This window comes from Cyprinus carpio, chromosome B6, assembly GCF_018340385.1.
Source record: "Cyprinus carpio isolate SPL01 chromosome B6, ASM1834038v1, whole genome shotgun sequence".
Taxonomy (NCBI): domain Eukaryota; kingdom Metazoa; phylum Chordata; class Actinopteri; order Cypriniformes; family Cyprinidae; genus Cyprinus; species Cyprinus carpio.
The window spans coordinates 11,860,995-11,876,848 of NC_056602.1; the positions used below are offsets into that span (position 1 = coordinate 11,860,995).

Below are 15,854 nucleotides of genomic sequence, written 5' to 3' on the forward strand. Positions count from 1 at the left end.
GCATCAAGTGGATAGAGCCTTTGCGGGTTGCTGCTGGCCCTAAGCTGTGGAATAGCCCTTCCAGCATATATCAGATCAGCACAGTCTTTAAATGTTTTTTAAATCATCTCTCAAAACCTATTTCTTTTCTTTGGCTTTTAATGTATTGTGAGTTTATAGTATGAATCTGTGGGTTGTCATGTGTTCTATGTCTTTGTTTGTTCAGCACTTTGGTAAGTCATGCTTGCTATAAAACAAACTTGAAACTTGATCAAATGAAAAAAAAATCAAGAAAATGCTCTCATCCAAAAACAAACTCCAGCATATTAATTTGCCAGACACTTGTGGAACTTCAAACAGGACTGTGTTTTGTGGTCAGATGAAACTGAAAGATTAGCTTTTTTGCAGCAAACAACCAAGATGGGTTCGGTGCACATTGGACTAGAAAAGTATCCCATGTGTACAATAAATTTTCTGTTGGATCTTTAATGTTGTGAGCCTGTATGTCTGCTAGAAATCTTATAATGGGCCAAGGCTGGGTCTTCCAAAAGGACAATGATCCAAAAAACAAACATCAAAATCAAAACAAAATGGATCACTGAGCACAAAACGAAGGTACTGCCATGGCCATCCCAGTTCCCTGATCTGATCCCTATAGAAAATTACTGGGGTGAATTTAGGTTGAGAGTGCATGAACATAGACCTCAGAATTTGAAAGATCTGGGGAGATTCAGTAAAGAAAAATGGTCTCTGATCTCTTATCAGGTGTTTTCCAAACTTATCAGGCATTATAGGCGAAGATTCAGAGCTATTATCTTGGAAAATGGAGGTTTCAAAAGTATTTAAATAAAAAGGTGTCAATAATTGTGGCCAACGTGCATTTGAGAAAAACATCCTGGTTTAGACTAAGCCCTGTCTGTGAAACCAAGCCTACATCTTATAACCGTGACACTTCACGGTTGAGTGGTTGTCCTGTCAAAGCCATTTCTGTGGAACAACATTGTGCATTTCTGAAACAGTTTTGTGAGTTCTCAAGCGGAAACAAACACAACGGCTGCTTCAGTTTCACTCTTCATTCCTGAGGGGCAGCAGCCCATAGATTCCTGTCTCTCAACTTAGGAAAAATTTAATATGTCCCGTTTCCTTCATGGTACCAGATGGATTAGGCCTAACTGCAAACAAAAATGGTCTTCCTCATGTTATATATATTTTTATTATTGTATTATAGCTTCAGTCTGGGCCCTTAGGATATACAGTACATCAATCGCTCAGACCAATGACTTGAGACTGAACTACTTTTTGTTTGTTTGTTGAACTTCACAAAAATAATTGCACTCCTGTTATTTCCTTCCTAATTTACATTGTCAAATAGGAAAGTAAGGGTAACATTTTAGATTACAGCCCACAAAGTCCTGTTTAAGTACAATATAAGTAAAACTAATTTACAAGTTACCTTTCTGTAATTATAGTGTCCCCATAAGGAACATACTGTAAGTGCTGTATAAGGAAACAATACATTAGGTTGACAACCAAAATGGGCGGCGTTAACTGCAAGTCAGTCGCGTGTTTAAAATCATTCGCGAAACTACCGCCAGGTGGCGCAAAGGGACGGATTGCGAAATGAATGTAATTGTAAAATGAAAGGAAGACGTTAAACAACAATAACATTATAATATACATTATAACATCCTTAAAAGCCATTAAAAAATAGAATAGTCTTAGGCTACTCATCAAAAATTTAAAGAAAGACCTTTACACAAAGGCTCTTATGCATGCTATTGTCATTACACACACACACACAAACATATATATACGGATTAAAAGCTAAATGTTTTAATTTCGTTTCATTCTTGGTTAAAAATAATAATAATAATAATAATACATATACAAATAATTCTTATTCACTCTGTTATTATCATGATTTTTCAAACTGCTAACACTTTGCATTTTGAATTATGCCTTTACTGCGTGACCAAAAATTGTGAATTGTGACTTTGATCTCGCTGGTGCCTCACGCGCACATCTGGAAACAGCAGTAGTTCACGAGCCATGCGGCGCGAGCAGCGGTCTACTTTGGCATATTTTTGCTCATTATGATTTTTTTTTTTTGTCGATACTGAAACACGTGTGAAATCCAAAGCCTGTTTTACCTCATGAACAAGAGTTTAGCTTCAAATGGGCAACATGTTTGGATTTGTCCGGAATGAGAGAGATAAGCCCAACGTTACCTTATGTATCGCTTTTACTTACGCTTTTAAAAATTATTATTTTTTTTTTTTTTTGTTTATAAGCCTATATTATTATATACTGCAATTATAGTTATCCATTAGAATTATATATTTGTAATTCTTGTTCTGTTCTGATAAATTTGTTGAATTTAAAGGATTTGTTGTAAAGTGAAGGGAAATTAAATATCCTGTTGGTACATTAGCCTATAGCATTATTAGGCCAGCCCGTTATTATTTCTGGATGTAATAAAATGCAACTCTCACAAATTTATTTTTAGCGTGTTTAAAAAAAAATGCAGCAAACGAAAATAGGTGATTAATCGGTTAAAATGTGTTATTATGGGTTAACAAATTTACATTATATACTTAGGAACAGAGTATGGGCCTAATCTAGGCTATGTTGTTAACTATTTACAAGTTTTGTGTATGTTTTTTATCCAGCTTTATTTTTCCATTGAATCCGAAAATGACTTTGTGCATCACATTCACTCCGCGCGCTCAATCTGCCTCTCGCGATGCTCACCTGTGGACGATTTCAAAATGTTTGATATAAAGGTTGCTGTCACATATTAAATACAGGAATTGTTCATTAAAAAAAGTCAAAATATATTGTTAGTTTTATGCTAACATGCAATCAAGGTCTTCAGATACTATATAAGATAAGTTCATTTAGACTATTTAACATGCACTGTGATATTTTACCATTTCAGCTTATAAACTCCTTGAGATTTTAAAGTTAGTTTAATAGTATTGAAATTCAAGTTGAATATGGTATTTAAAAAAAAAAAAGTTTTAATTGCTTAAATTATTTCTATGAATTAATAATATGTTATTATGTCTTTTTCATCATATAATTTTTTACGAGCTGTATTCGTTTTCCATTTCAGAAACCAAGCACACTTTTTTTTTTTTTCCTTTTTAAAATCTATTAATCACTCACATAGCTCTAACAAGGTTATAATAACTTAATTTTTTTTTATTTTTATTTTTTTTTTTTTACTTAATTTTAGGAACGTGTCATCATTAGAGTTGCAAATTAACTTCAGAAATGGAACATAAGGGCTAATAGAGGTTCTTTCTTTTATTCTTTATGTTTATTCTTGAAGAAAATAAGAATTTACTCTTTAAGAAAATAAGGGACGATCCAAATATTTGTAATGTACAATAATATAGGCCTATATCTGTCCATTGGATTTTAAAGCATGATAACTGAAGGTCTATGAAACATTTCTATGATGCATTTTTTTAAACAATGGCACTTAAAGTTTTCAACTAAAATATTATTTCAACCATATAGCCTGTGAATAAATAAAATGCATACTTTTCAATGAAAGAACACTTAGAGAGTGTATGTTTGCTTCTGGTGTTTGGATTTGTACTTCAATATAATGAGATCCACATTTCAGAATAGCCTAAAGGGTATTTTTTTATTTATTTTTTTACTCTCTATTTAACAGCATTAGCTCAGTGAAATACATCTTCCTTCAGGTAGACGGAATGTTTTTTCCCGCGTTGCTAAATGTTGGGCTCATGATCAATGAGTTGTATTCGACTTTAACTTATTTTTTATTTTATAAAATCGGACGGTGGAGGTTGAAGCTGGGTCAGTAGACGCGCGCTGTGAAGCTGGGGAGCAGCTGGCAGAGGATTCCGCTTGGTCTTAAAGCCTGCCTCAAACATCTACGTTCACAATGTCTACGATTTTCTCAAAAATAATGATTCATTATCAACTGAGAATTTGTTATTATTTTGGTCTAGTGAAAATAATAATATGGGCTGCGAGAAAATAATGAATAAAAAGAGTAGGGCTGCTGTGAGCGCAGGCAGTGATTCAACCCAGTAACATGACAACACACCGTTCCTCACAGCCAAAAAACAGACCGAATTCAGTTCAGCTGGAGGGGGCTGGGGTTTTGGGGTAGTTCTGTGTAGCTTGTGTGGGTCGAGATAAAGGTGTGAATCTCTTGGTCTTTCATATGAACAGAGTATCTTATTAGGGTTTCAAACTTGCAGAACAGGTTTTTAGAACATATTGGTTTTAAAACAACTTTAAAGAAAGGTTTGATCCACTTCAGATGTTTGACTACTGTAAAGCGCAATAAAGTTTATTAGTTATTATAACTTAATTTCAGAGGAAGTTGCCTTAACTAAAAAAAACAAAAAACTTTTGCATTAGGGCTGGGCGATGGCCTAAAAAAAATCGCTTATTTATGATTTAAATCGTTTTTTTTTTTGCCTCCCTACTTAAAATCAATATTCAAATGACAAATAAATTGTTCAAAACTAGTTTTAATATAATTCTTTATCATTTACCAGTCAAATTTATAACTGAGTCAAGATGATAAAAAAAGCAGTAGCTAATGTAATTACCTTAATGCTGGAAAGACCTTTATTTTATTTAGTTATTTTTTTTTTTTTTTAATACTAGCCCATCATGCATCTAAGCATCCACTCGGCCTTAAGACCTGTTCAGATTAAAACTGCCAGCTCCGCAGTGAGTCCGTGTCATGGACGTGGGACAGAGCAAGTGTAAAATATATTTTCTAGTCTATATCGTTTTCATCTCGTTTTATGCCGCTGGTTTAGGTTATGTATTTATTTTAATTTTTCTTATATAAATTATTTGTAAATATAGCAGACACTGTCTAACCGTGTCTACACCGGACGGTCTTGTTCATTTCTGGGGCGAAACATCTCTCTCACTCGGCAGGGTCGTGTGAGAGTGGAGCAGCAACAATTTCTCCTCCGCGCTCCGAGCATTTAATAATCACTCCACTCCGCATTCCTTGATACCAGAAACACCTCTCCGCCTTCACTCTGTGGATAAAGTTTAAATGTTATGTTCATAACGTAGCCTATAAAAAATAAAATAAAATAACTAAATAAATAAATAAAATAACTGTAGAGTTTCAAAGGGGATTAGGCTATTGTGTGCAAACTTAAACGCCAAACTAATAACATTGTCAGCATTAAAAGGAATAATTGCTGCTTTCTGCTGTGCAAATTTTGTTTGTGATGAAAATAACAGTACATTTTCGTCAGTTATTTTATCTACAGATCGATGCATTTCTTACAGATTTCAAAATCAATTACAGGTGAAGCAGCACTGTAAAATTACATTTGTTTGAATGCATTATTGCGACAGCGATTGCGTGTGAATGTGCTGTATCTGTTTAAATTATGCTTTAACCCGAAAATAATCAGTAAAAGGAAGACAAATTCCCTTAAGAACTAGCCTGTAACATCCCGCTCGACTATTGCCGTCATTATAATCTTATGATCTTAGAGTTTTTGTTTATGTATATATCAATAAAGTTTATTAGTTATTATAGTTATTATTAATATGCAGTTATATTACAGGCTGTTGGCATGAATTGTACTCGTGATGGAGCGGTGCTGGAGCGAGTGAAAACCTACTCTGCTCGGCAGTGTGTCTCAAACGCGCGGGGGAGGGTTGAGCTCAGTAGCCGTGCTGCCACTGTCGGGACAAAAGCGGGCGTGCTAGTGCGTGCCAGGGCCAGTCGTGTTTCCACTGTCACTTCCGGGGCTTGATCGTGCCTCGTCGGGGCTTCCTCGGGGCCAACGGCCAGGGTTTTTTGGCCCAATGAAAACCTTGGGCCAAAGCGGGCCACCTGGGGCTAGAGGAGTGGTTATGAACAAAGGCGTAGTTTCTCCGCGTCTGGAGTGCTTAAGCGCCATTCATTTCAGAAAGATAACAGCTATAACATCAGCATTAAAAACTTTTTAAAATAAGTTGAGCTCAAAACTCACTTTCAGTCAGCAGCGAGTGTTTGAAATAACTCGATCCGATCTGATGTTGGTTATAATCACCATAAAAGGCAGAAATATTTATAAGTGATGAAAAAAGACTGCACGCTAGGTATTAACGTTACCATAGTAAACATGGTAAATGTGACCGTTTGAAGAAATCAGACGTCAGCTTCTTATTCTCTATCACAATCGTGTATTTATTTATTAACATATTTTATCTGTCATAAGTCTCGTCTCGAGTTTAGCTCCACGTAGCCTATGTCATTAAAATATAATAATGGTTTTTGTTCGGGAGCTTTTATACAAATATAGAAATTATAATTCTTTCTAAATGTGATGTATGTGACTACAAATAAACAGAAACAGTCTCGACTGAAAAAGAAGGCTATTTTCATAATGCTGAAGCATTAAAAATAAATAAAATAGAAATACATTTATTTCTGTGACAAATTTTCAAGCCTGATAAATTAATTCATCTAAAATATGGTGTAGAGAAAATATAAGCACAGGCTCATAGGCTTGATATTTATCTGCTTGAATTCGTTCTAAGAAACGCACATACCCTCATAAGGACTAAACTTTCATCCGTGAACATTAAATATTTTTTCTTTCATTTTCCCCGACTGCAGTCAAATATAACACTTTTTGTGAGGCCAAAGCTGACGTCTATTTGCGAAAATGTGCTTTTGATGCGCTTGTTTGAAAACGTGATTAAAGCGCCACTCAGCGGTCAAAAGCTGCAAATGCACTTTGCAGACGCCGTGTTCGACGGTACGAGCGCGGCGGTAGAACCAACGTTTTGGATGGCGACCTACTGTATGTAGAAGTTTGGGGGAATAAAGGAGTAACAACCAAGATAATTAACAAAGTATTTATAGTGGAAGTATTTTAAAACTATGGGATCCCTATTATTACAATGGCTGCACCCAAATAGTCGACAAGAAGATGCTTGTCGACTATAAAAATATATAAAAAACAGTATATGACAAGTGTGTGTCATGGTTCATGGATCCGTGTGTTCGTTCTGCTTATCTGTTTCTCGTTATCTGTCTGATTGCTCGTTCAGTGTCATTAAGCTCATTATGGTTTTGTCAGGCTAATCAGCGTGGCTGTACCTGACGCTTGTTCTGTCCTTTTTTTATCTGTCTTGTGTTTGGTGCTGCATGTTGTCAGATCATTGTTTGAGATTGTCCATGTCTTTCTCTTCAGTCCTCTGAGTCTTGTCTTGTTGTCAGCCTTGGATATCGTCCAGTGTCCTTAGCCGTCTGTTACCGGGGATTTCCTCTGAGTTGGATCAGGTCAGTGCCTCACAGTCTCCGCGTGATAGAGACTGCTCACCAGCTCACCTGTTCATGTTCCACGCATCTTGCTTGTTACTGTTGTGGCTAAATAAACTGCATTACACTTGCAACTGGATTTTGTGTAATCAACACGTGACAATGTGTCCCAATAGTCATAAAATAGTAGGCAACGATGAACAACTGATGCTGGTAGATCACATGACAATGACAACATGACGAATTGAGTATGTCCAGATTACATTCATACTTTATAGAACAGGGTTTTTTCTAAAAAAAAAAATATATTATATATATATATATATATAATTTATGCATATTGAGTTTGGATAAGAAGTGATTTGAGTTGGTTACAGCTTTAGGATCTGAGAAGATCTCTAGTCCTATGTGTTCTTAATCCAGGCCTGGCTCCACCCATTGTGAATAATTATATTATTATCATTTTTATTCTTCTAAGACTGTGGGCATATTAATGTAAAAACTTATATACAGTTGAAGACTTTTCAGGACAGAACTGTATAAATAATGAATATGTAATTTTAAATGGAGAGAAACCTTAAATATAACAACATGCCTCTTCAGATTTTCTAATTAGTAGGAATGAGGTAGTAACAGGAATACTTTTTTTTTTTTTTTTTTTTTTTTTTTTTTTATAAATGCAACTGAAGCAGCCGTTGTGTTCGTTTTCCCCTGAGGACACAATTCTCTTCCTACAAAGTAGAATGCACATTCTAAAGCTTATTGTACAGGTAAATTAATCGCTGTTTTAATCTAATGCACTGCTGCACTGTAACGCACACACACAGGCTACAGACAGCAGCTCGTACAACGTACTCAGAATCATTCAGCACCTAAATGTACTGTCAGCGCTGTTCTGTGATTTCTCAATAAAATAGTTTAGAAACTGAAAAAGTTCAAGCATATATTTCTTAATAAATAAATCCCACAGCGCCACTACTACTAGAGAAACCTGTCATGTAGAATTAATTCACACACAAGCACTCTCTCTAATGCATTCATATAAATGTAATCTTTACTGTGCTACTTTATCTGATTTAGAAGAAATCTGTGAGAAATAAAATGAGCCAAAGGCAAAAGAACTGATAAAAATGAGCTATTATAGGAGCAATAGTGATGAAGAATCCAGACTGAACAAATAGACTGAACAAATCTTCTCATTAAAGTACCTTTATAAGCTGGATTTTTTATATATATATATATATATATATATATATATATATAATATATAGATATATATATATATATATATATATATATATATATAACATAAGTACATCAGAATGGATTATGATGTTTTAATTATTAACCCTTTAACTTTAAACTACATATTGTATTTTTTAAGCTGTGCCTAGTCGTAAATTTGATTGCAGAATGCTTGTTTAAGATGTAAACTATGTACAGTAATTTGTTTATCTGCTCGAAATATAAAAAATGGGTAGTGAGCTGGTTTTGGGCATTAAACTCCTAGGCTAAAACTAAACAGGCTTCTGAGAAAAGTCGGATCTTATCGCCATCTACAGACAGTTTTTTTCGTGTAATCTTGGGAATAACATCAATAACATTAGGACAGAGTATGAGTTATCATACTAGTGTTACTCCTCCCCAAGTCTTCATCTTTCACCTCAGCCCCTTTCAGATGGCAATAAAAACAGAGGTGTGTGCTCATTTCACCATTCTAACATTCTATACCAGACCTTACCCTACTTGGTGTGAAACGCTTCTCCCTTTCCAAAAAGGTAAGTCGATTACAATTAAAAATTACTTATTGTTACACATCAAACCATGTCCTTATATTAGGTGTCTTTAACTACTATGTACTCGCATCAATCAATCAAACCAACTGTTAGGTACAATATTGTATTTAAGGCTTAGTGTCAACAGTGTCGTTTTTAATTTTATTTAATGTTTTATTTGTATAGGGACAGATAGATTAAATATAGATAACACTGAAAACAACAGCCATCCAATGCTTGTAATATCCAATGGTAGTTAAAAAACACAATAAAATAGGACCATATATAAGTTAAATAAGCCTACTGTATGCTTGGCAAAGGTACTGCAATTCATTTTCATTAGGTTAATCCTAACCCTAACTATAAACAATCAGTGAAAGTTTTGCTCTATGAATGTGACAACAATTTAAAAAAAAAAATTTTTTTATATATATATAAAACCAATAAATCGCATGATCACTGATTCATAATCACTGAAACTGATAATTAAAACTTAAACGTAATTAAAAATGATCATTAACTAAAATAAATAACCTATGAATGTCAGATAAAATAAAACCATTATGAAAACTAGATTTCTTCCTTTTAAAGCTAAATTGGCTAAATTGGTAACATTTTTACAATAAGGGCACATGAATAATCATGAACTAATACCTAAAATAATGCTTAATTCATCATATACTAATGATAATTAAAAAATATTAACTAATCATGAACAGCTAACCTTAACTACGATAGTAGTCATAAGGATTTACACATCAGTACAATCTTGACAATCTATTCGTCGCCATTCTTTTCGGGTCTTTTTTGCCCCAAGAAGATTTTCTTTTTCCCGAATATACTAGTTAATGTTATTGCATTGGACTGAAATTTAGTGACTTTGTTCACAAAGGGTACGACGACTACTTAAAATTTGGGGGGAGATTTTTCACCTTGTTACACTTGTGGTGTTTCTGGGCAAAAAAAAACTGCTTATAAATCACTCATTATGCTATATTATCACCAAAGATTGGATTCAATCTTTTTGTCAACTTCTTTCCTTTCATTTAGGACTGGATTTTTATTTATATTTGCATCTGATTAATCGTAAGCCTTGTTTATCTGAGAGTAGGCACCTCGTTTTTGACCTTGTGAAAAAAGCATTATTTATGAATAATTTTCACAATATTAAAAAACTCATGAAAATTTGCACTGTTTATCAAAATCATGTTATAGATCAATGTTTACTTTAGTTGGGCTCTTGACCATTGACTACTGTTTTAGTTTCTTCTCTGGTTGTTGTAACCCTGTGTTTTCCTAAAATATTTGTTATAACAAAAAAGCCCAGAGAGACTGTGATCAGTAGTTGGGGGGTGAATGAACAGCGCTCTTTTCCACCCTCAATACCCATGGCTGAAGTGCCCTTGAGCAAGGCACTAAACCCCCAGTTGCTCCCCCCCCGGGCGCTGGATATAGCTGCCCACTGCTCCGGGTGTGTGTTTCACTTCTCATTGCTGTGTGTGTGTGCACTTCGATGGGTCCAATGCAGAGCACCAATTCAGAGTATGGGTTACCATACTTGGCAAATGTCACGACTTTCATGGGTCCAGTCACAACATTTTGATCTGAACAAAAGAATTACATTTGCTTAATATCAAATGAAAAATAAAGTGCTAACAGGATTCCTAAAGAAAATAAAACAACTGCAAAACAAATAAATAAATACAGACAGTTGAACCTTTCCCCTTGGATTTCACAGGTTTTTCAGTTTGTATTTGTTATGCGTGGGAATCGCTGAAACCGCAAGGCTAGTGCCACAGTCCCGCAGTGGACTTTACCACAAAAGCCCAAATGCTGGGGACACTTCAGCTTTGTACACCGAAACATGAACTTGGACAATTCTTTCACCCTCCATTACTAGCAGCGAACTTCATTAACCCTAACATTAGTGGCGTACTCTAATGCTAGTATTTTCCTGTCACTCAGGATTAGTTCAGAGATGAAGACTGCCATCTAGCGGTTGGGAAATAAACTAACTGCCGTGAATCTTTTATTATTATTATTATTCTTATTTTTTTAATATCGATATTAGGTTTTGGTTGGATGTATGTTAATTGATGATTGTCTGGTTGTTTGGTAATTTGTGAATTGTTGAAGTATTGAATTTCGAAATTTCGCAATACTCAAGTGTAACACATAACAGAAGCGCCATCACATGTTACTCAAATGAGGGTTTTTAGGAAAGAAATTCCAGATAAAAGAGTACGGACAATTCCTTCAGCAGTTAGGTCATCTAGCTCTATGAATTCAGTAAAAATGTTTGTAGGCATGTCCATACCTGGCAAATGAACCCTAACATATATGATCAAAGCACTATTTTTATTTAAGCTGGTCGACTCATCCAACATGAGTTTAGGTTCACACTGTGCTAAATAGTTTCTTTTCATTTCTTCTGAAATATGTTTCTAAATATTTGAGAACGCAACATTAGAATGTGAAAAATCCTACCCATATCTACTCCATTAACACTTGCCAGTCAGTCTCCTGTTCAAGGCCATATGCGGGCCTGTGACGTTTGAGCTTCATTGTAGGCTGTGCGAAAAAACTCTAGCTGTAGTGGTTATCTGTTCCAACTGACTATTAACAATAGCCTGTACTATCATGTCTCCTTTCGACTTTTCAAGAATGTCTGCAGCTGCTAAATGAACCTTGGTCCAGGCATGTTCAAAATACTTTTTCTGAGTGATCATTGCTGTTTTTTTTAATATCCGAAGCAGACAAGGTCACGGTCCACATGACCCACTCCTTTCATTCCCCCAGTCTTTTCTGGCCCTTCTAGCATCCTGCACCTGCTCGGTACCACAGCTGCCTTCCTGTATAGTCGTTTCACTCCTGGTTTGTTTAGCATCATCATTCTCTTCTTTGTCTTTTTGACATTTTTAATGCACATGATTCTTACCCTTGATCTGACTGCTTTAAGTTTTGGCAGTTAGACAATTAGGTGGTCTGCATACATGACGTAATTACTCTGCGCTTTTCCACGTCCGAATCCCACTCAATGAAAAATATAAACTAATAGATAACGTGAAATGTACTTAAAAATGTGTGCATGTTACACACACACACATTATATATATATATATATATATATATATATATATATATTAGATATATATATATATATAAAATATGATATTGTGTTTTGTGCTGTTGTTGTTTTTATATACCACGTGAGGTGGCGGATCCGCGCAATAGGTACCGGAACACAGACAGTCAAAACCTGAGAGGTACAGGATCCAGCTCAAATTAAGCCCTGGCATATTATATGTCGGTAGAAGTTATTGTCAGTTAAGACGCTCCAACATGCTTTTTAGTCTGGTACTAGCCTTAAGCATTGCCTGCGAAACCGTGGTTATGTGAATTAAGAAGACCTCATATCTCGTGTGTCTGTTCAGAATGTTGATCCTCTTTATTTCTATCTCTGTCTATGTACATTCTAATAATTGTTGTTGTGATGAATGCTGCCAATTGTGCAATACAAGCTACAGAGATTCCTCAAAAAACATTTTACTTTAATTTTTTCTTTTTAAGCAGAAACAGGAAAGTCATGACTTCTGCAATTGTAAAATCTACTAAAAGTCTTACTTAATGCTGAAGACATGAGAAACCAAACCAAACTGATTATGCAGCCCTATGCCAACTGGGAAGAATATCTGACTCCAGCACCTCTATCTATAGCCATCCTCGGAGAGCTGGTGTTCATCTCATCCTCAACAGATTTCTCTATCAATAAAAAACACCCCAAAAATGGCTACAAATACATCAAATATCCTGATTCTTTTCGCGCTTGCCTCATGCAAGTGTGTAACTCTGGTTTGTGGGCATTTAATGAGGCCCATAAAAGCATGGATCAGATTCGCCTCCATACCGCCCAAGTTCCAGATTACATGAAGGCAGCTGTGAAACTATTCGAAAGTAATGATGAAGTTGTTAAAGCACTTCTTCCTGACCAACTGGGCAATATCAAAGTCATTGCAGATGAATGTCTTGAGTCTAATGTTGCTGAAAAGCGCTTCATTGATGTCATCAATATCATCCAAGAGCTGCTCGAAGCATGTGTGAATGCAGAGCACTTCTATGGGGAGGAGATGTAGCAATCAAGAAGAAAATAGAAGAGGGCAAACTGATGGGAGCAGTCTGCACTAGAAACCAAGAAAAGGACTGAGAAGGCCATGAGTGCCATGGAGAAGGAACTGGATGAGGCTCAAGAGAGCTACAAGAAAGCTTTGGATTCTCTCCCTAATGGATGGGAAATGATTGGAATGGATTTTCGCGAGTGGGATAACACAGAGCGTTACAAGCATGATCAATGGAGTGGCATCTGTTATTTCTCAACCAGGGCAAAATGATGGTGTGTTCTGCAACAACAGCGATATCTGGTCCTAAGAGCTGCATTAAAGATCAGGAAAGAGATATGGTAGATGAAATAAATGTGTATAGTAAGTCAGCAGAAATTCTAAAGTGTGGCACAGACTATCAGCAACAACTGAATGAGAAGAGTAAGGTGAAAGACATTGACTGGACAAATCTATACGATCAGAAGAAGAAAACCACAAAGACTGATTTTGTAGCAAATCCGTGTATGGAAGAATCAGTGAGACTTTGGAGAACACCCTGACTGTCCAGCAAAGGAAAAAGCTCAGGAGTTGTGCAAAACAGGGCATAAAAATATGCAATGAGCTTGCAAAATATGCACCAGAGGGGAAATGTGACAAAGACAAAAGCGCTGAGAATAATAAAAGAGGTCTCTGCTCTGATTAAGTCAGCTCGTAGTTTGATAGCAAAAGCAAAGGCATCACAAATTCTCCAGCCATTTCTCAACAAACCACCTATGATGTCTAAAGAAGAAAACAAATCCGAGAACCATGAGTCCTTCACAGAGGGCTACAGAAAATGCAAGATTTGCCATAGAGCAGTCCCGATCTCAGCTGAACCAAGACGAGAGAGAGACCTATGAAAAGTGTGTGGAGAACCTAGAGAAGAACCAGAAGGAACTAACTGATATCCTGGTCACTATGAGAAATTGTGAACTGAAAGAGATTGACTTCAAAACTACCATAGAGATGCTGGTTAAAGGAATGGATGCCATGGGGAGAGTGAAGGAGCAGTGGGAGAAGATGGTCCACTTCTTTCAAATGGTATCCAACATTGTGAAAACAAGCCTGAGCAAAACTCTCACAAAACTTTGTCTCAACCATCTGAGAAAACACAAGCTCTCTCCTACAATGCAAAGCTCTTCTCAAAAGATTTGCTGTACACTCAAGCCTCCCAAGCCTGGTAACATTGCTAGTTTGGTCCACATGATCTCTGGAACATACACTGATGTTTCCAACAAGTACTTGATGGACCGTATCAGTTCTCTGGGCAAACTGATGGCCATGGTAAACGTACACCAGCATTTGAGAAATGAGCGGTAAACACGCTCCAGAAAACAGCTGCGATGAGGCACAGGAAGGCATCTTAAGGCTTGTTCTGAAGAACAAAGAGGAGTATAACCAGAAGAGCATTGCAAGACTAGAACGGAATTGATCAAGAATTGCTTGCCATTCTGCCTGCTGCTCCTCCCGAAGACATCAAGAGTATTCAAGAAGATGTTGAAGCTGGATTCAACGAGGAAGAAGCAGCAGAATACATCTGAGCATTGTGCATTTTCTACCTTCTTTACATTGGCTAGCACCAGATGATAATATAATTCAAATTGAAACTTTGTTTTTATTTTACACTAAGTCAGTTTCACATTTATTCAGGAACATATGGCCTCTCGGCCCATAGTTCCACAAAATCATGATCAGGACATGGCAGACAGTCTTTCTTCATTTCATGATACAATGCTATACAGTGCCATCTCCATGCATACCCCGAGTCACAAACACTTGACACATCAATACAAAACATCACCAACAAGAACAAGAACAGGTTTCTTACGCAAATCCTCATATAAGGAGCAATCATACAAAACATGCTTCTCATCTTCTATCACTGAAATATTTTGTTAACTTACAAAAACTACAGATTCTCTCTGCCACTGGTGTTATTACTCAACCTGCCTGTTTCTATAGCAAGATGATGACTTTAACATCTAAAAAGGAACAATGATCGTACCAGTTTCATGTTGTACACAGACGCAATGTAGCTCTCTTGTATCAATAGAGACTTGTATTGTGAATGTTTAACTTATTTTCCAAAACTGATGTATGCCATGCCTCATGTGCTTTTTCTTTCAATTGTTGGTTAAGAATAGCTGTAAATGTTGTATCACCTACACTTTAAGCCTCCTACGCACTTCAAAAAATTAAAAAATACAGCAAAAACTCCAATACAAGTAACCCATGTTTTTCTACTTACTTCATCTAATTGAAAAAGCATTTTATATAATTTTCTTGGATAACGATGTTTAGACATAGACACTAATTTTATCCAATACATGGTACATCTTTTCATGTAAGAAATGGACAATACAAATCTATCCAAATCACCAAAGACAGCTACCAAAGACACAAACATTAGCATGGAAAGCATTGCTTTAAAAGTTGTCAGGTTTTTCCACCATGACAATTTTGTGTATAAACCACATACTCAGATATTTGTAACAATTAACCCCTTCAATCTGTTCACTAGCAAAATTCAGTTTTTTATCGTTACTTAGAGAACTCCCTCTTCTAAAAAACACAATTTTCATTTTTACTCAAATTCAATCTCACACCATAAATATTATACATATTTACCAGCTGTTCGGTCTGTTTCTGTAACCCTCCAATTGTATCTGCTATATTAACCATATCATC

General features: G+C 35.9%; 1 pseudogene; it reads left to right on the forward strand.

Annotated features, from left to right (window-relative positions):
* Positions 1-12,616: 12,616 nt before the first annotated feature.
* LOC122134106 lies at positions 12,617-15,382 on the forward strand (annotated as a pseudogene).
* The last annotated feature ends 472 nt before the right edge of the window (positions 15,383-15,854 follow it).